This window comes from Tamandua tetradactyla, chromosome 1 (assembly GCF_023851605.1).
Source record: "Tamandua tetradactyla isolate mTamTet1 chromosome 1, mTamTet1.pri, whole genome shotgun sequence".
NCBI classification, from domain to species: domain Eukaryota; kingdom Metazoa; phylum Chordata; class Mammalia; order Pilosa; family Myrmecophagidae; genus Tamandua; species Tamandua tetradactyla.
In genome coordinates, this window is record NC_135327.1 from 122,061,596 (window position 1) to 122,066,167 (window position 4,572).

Genomic DNA, 4,572 nt, shown 5'->3' on the forward strand with positions numbered 1-4,572 from the left:
ATCCATTTTGAACCCCTGACTCGCTTTAACAATTCAAGAGAAGTGCTTTTAGTGACAAGATTGGTACAAAGATTTCTTTGTTGAAACCTGTGGCAGTGGCAGGGAGTGATGTCACCTGTACTCAAGGGTCGAGGGTGGAGAGGAGGTGAAACGGCCAAGGGTACCTACTTTGTAATAAGCTTTAACAGTTGTTTCCAGTAATTGGGACATAAGAGGGAGATACTTGAGACACCCTAGTTTCCTAGGGATGCTGTAACAAAGTATTATAACTGGATGGTTTAAAACAATAGAGATTTATTGTCTCCCTGTTCTGGAAGCTGGAAGTCTGAAAGCAGGGTATTGACAGGGCCATACACCCTCTGAAATTTGTAGAAAAAAATTTGTTCCATGCCTCTATACTGCCTTCTGATGGTGGCTGGCAATCTTTTGTTTTCCTTAACTTTGTGGTATCACTTCATCTCTGTCTTCATCATAACATGGCCATCTTCTCTCTCTGCCTCCTTCCTAATTTTTCTCTTCTATAAGGATACCAGTCAGACTTGATTAGGATCTACCCTACTCCAGTTTGGCCTCATCTTAACGAATTCTACATGAAATGACCTATTTTCAAATAAGATCACATTCAGGAGACCGGGGGTTAGGATTTGATTATGTCTTTTGGAGTGGGACACGATTCAATCCACAACAATATCCAAGAGAACAAAGCAGACCAAGTAATTGATCCAACTCTTGAGAACTCTGAGAAAAGGGCTAACCACCTGATGGCAGAGGAGAGGGCTGCCTCGCTGGGATCCTCTATCTGCCCACTCGGAGCTTGTAGGCCAGTGAATTTTCCATTTACCAGACTTGAGGGCATCTTGGGACTTGTCCAATAAAGTGAACTGGACGCACAAAGGAAACTCAAGAGAAAGGGTTAATAAGAGCACACAGATACCCAGCACTGAGTGAGGAGTAACCATTTGCATCTACCTGTGCTGCCTCAAGGGAATAGCAAGAGAAATGCCCAATAAGGAAGCACTGGAGAGCCTGGGGAAAACTTTGGAGAGCATAAGCCTCAAGTATCTATCAGACCCAGAGAGCTGATAGCTACACTGAAAATAAAATTTCTGCTATCTCCTTGCCTTTACTTCCTGGGCTCCCACCCCACCAAAATACCAAACAGTAAAAGGGGGAGTTATTAGGCCAAGTGACTAGAGATCAGAAGGTCCTTCTGAAGCAGGATAAAATAGGACAACTGTAAATCCCTGGCTTCCTATTCAGCTCTGAAAGAGTTAATGGACAACTCCAAGTCCCTTGTTTCATATCTAGCAACAAAGGAATTCCTGCAGAACTGCAAACTTCCTGGGAAAAAATTTCCCTAAAACCTCCAAACCTCCCCAAACTATAAAAATTTGTAAAATTCTGGGCCCAAAGCAAACTCTTAGTTAATAATAGGAAACAAAGGGTCATAAAGATTCTTAACCATTTGCCCAAAGACAAATTTTAGGTATGAGACAACAAACCAGAATTCTCTACCTATCTCCTTCCAGAACAAAGAAAATATCTGATATTCAAAGGTTACTATGGAAATCTGCTAGCAACAAAACTTTCATATAAAACAAGCTGGCCTGCTCCACTCAGTGCCTGTCCCTCCCGTGGGCACATCCACCTTAACTTCTTTAAGGCTTTATTGAACTCAAATGGTTAAAAAAAGGTCCAAAGATACCAATAACTTAAACTTAAAACAAAAGAGAAAGAGAGGGAGGGAGAAAGGACAGGAGGAGAGAAGAGAAGAAGGAAGGAAGAGAGAAACTGGGGTAATATATTAATAGCAGGGAAAATAGACTATTATGGTAGGGATTGAAAAGTCACTTCATTATGATAAATCATTCAATCCACAAGAATGAAATAATAATAACAAATATGCACACACATAATAGCATAGCTTCAAAATACATGAATCACAAATTGATAAAACAGGTAAAAATGGAAATTCATCATTAAAGCGGGAGATTTGAACACAAGCATCTCAATTAATAGCTCAAACAGGCAAAGAGATCAACATGATTTAGAAAATTTGAAAAAAGTCAATGAACAAACTTGATGTAATCAACATAGGAACTTCACGGCCGGCGTTATGAATGCCTGCAATGTTAAAATAAAAACAATGACACAATGTTAAAAATAAAACACAAGTATAAAGGCAATTCCCTATGTATGTAGATATTTTAAAATACATTTTAAAGTAATTGAGGGGTCAATTGATGAGTCAAAGAAAAAATAATCAAAATCTAGAAGGATAAAATCCAGAGTGATAATGAAGTTTTACATATCCAACTTGAGATATCAAATTATGCTGAGTGAAAAGACCCAACACCAAAAGGCTATTTATTTTGTGGTTTCATTTATATAAGATTCTCAAAATGCCAAATTCATAGAAATGGAGTACAGATTGGTGGTTGCCAGGGTTTAGGGCAATTGATGAAGAATTCTTGTGGGTGATGAAAATGCTGTGTATTTTTACTGCTTTCAATATAAGATTCTGACACCTAAGAATATGATAAAGGAAAATGTTGGGTACTATTGATACTATATTTATTTGTATATTAAATATCTTATATTTATGGAATACATATGCATTTATAATGTATGTATAGACACATACTACTTTTGGGAAAAAGGTAGTTTGCCCACCAAAATACTGAACTCCATCCTGTCTTTTCTCCTGGACACTTGACCAGATTGGATTCTCAGCACCCCATGCAGTGGCTGTGGTCCCATCACTAGGTTCTCCCCCATTGCTGAAGAGCACTGACTGTTCTGAGCAGCGTCTACTCTGTGCCTATGAAGGGGACAGCAGAACCACAGGAAATTCTTGCAGCCTAGACTCACAAAGGACGGGGCGTAAGAGCACTTCTCGCTGACTCAGAATGATCACTTTGTCCTTTTCTCACCAATTTGTAAGAATTGTTTTAGTCTTAATTCCATTTATTTGTCAGTTATATGTGTTGCAAGCATCTTTTCTAGATTATAGCCTATTTTTCCATTTTTAAAATATCATGAATAGAAGTTCTTAGTTTAAAAATATCACATTTTATATTTTTATAAATCTAAAGGGTACCTTCCCTGCAAGCCTTAGATGAGACTGCAACCCTGGCCAACCTCTTGATCGAAGCTCTGAGACACTGAAGCAGAGGACCAACTGAGCAGCACGCAGACTTCTGACCCACTGGAAATGGGGGATAACAAAATAATACATGTGTATTTTAAGCAGTAGCTAAGTTTGTGGTAATATTGTTATTCTAAATCATGTCTTTCTCTATTATCCACTAATCCTAATCTCTAAAATCCTAATCTTGTCCTCTTAATGAATATTATACTTAACATGCAGCAATAGAAAATATTAATAGTCATTCATATTGCTATTTGCTGAATAATAGTACAGGTTACTTTACTTTCTAAATACAGCATCATCTCCTGATCTCTATTGCTACTTGAGGCAAACTGCTTCTTATAACTATCACTTATATGTGTGAATCTTCGAGTAGCCCCCACCCCCTTTGTTTCTCTGAGTTAAACAAGTTCCCTCTAGGCCTTTTGTTTACAAACTAATCCTAGTTCCTAACCACCTGCTACAAACAATATGCTACATTTATTTTGACACCAGGTGATCCTATCTGTTTCTTAGTTGCACTGAAAATGGAGTATGATTATTTTTGTAAAGTCATTTCTAATACTTCTTTGTTGCTTCTAGATTATTTCCAGGAGAAGAAGTAGAAAATACTTCATACTGAAGGTCCAGAATTACAATTTGAGAAGAATAATCTGGCAATTTTATATGCCCACAATGCCATAATTGGAAGGAACTACAGAAGGTATGCAAAACCAATTGGGAAGGTATGGCATTATTCGCAATAGCCAAAAGTTGGAAATAATCCAAGTGTCCATCAACAAATAAATAGCTAAACAAAATGTGGTACATATGCACTTTTTTCAGTTTCCTGGATGCTAAAACAAATACCACTTACAGGTTACCTTAACAACAGGATTTTATTGGTTCATGGTGTCAGAGGCTAGAAGGCTTACTTCCTCCAAGGATCAGTATCTCCTGGCTTTCTGACAATTTGGGGGTGGGGGTTCCTTGTTTTCTCCATTCCTTGGCAATGCACATGACAGCGTCTTCTCCTTTCCCTTCCGGTTTCTGGTGACTTCCAGTTTCTGGGTAGTCCTCATGGCTTCTTTCTCTGTCTCCAGCAATCCTGAGTAATGCCCAAACTGATTCAGTTAGACCACAACTTAACTGAAGTAAAATCTGGAAGAGATCTTATTTACGATGCATCCACACCAACCAGAATGGACACCAAGACAAAGAACATGCCCAAACTAGGATTCACAATTCAATCCACAGCACACAAGATGAAACACTATTCAGCCATAAGAAAGAATGAAGTTATGAGACATGTTGCAACATGGAAGGACATTGAAAACATTACGGTCCACGAAATAAGTGGGGCACAAAGGACAAAAATTGGAGCTTATAAGAGATGACTAGAAATAGCAAATTTGCAGAGATGGAAAGTAGATTAGAGGTTA

The 4,572-nt window shown here is 38.2% G+C and overlaps 1 long non-coding RNA gene across 1 annotated transcript; it reads left to right on the forward strand.

The window, feature by feature from the left end:
* Nucleotides 1-1,631: 1,631 nt before the first annotated feature.
* Nucleotides 1,632-3,198, forward strand: LOC143686326 (uncharacterized). Its single transcript, XR_013177055.1, has 3 exons — nt 1,632-1,796; nt 2,721-2,939; nt 3,096-3,198. It is a non-coding gene; the product is annotated as an uncharacterized LOC143686326 (long non-coding RNA).
* The last annotated feature ends 1,374 nt before the right edge of the window (nt 3,199-4,572 follow it).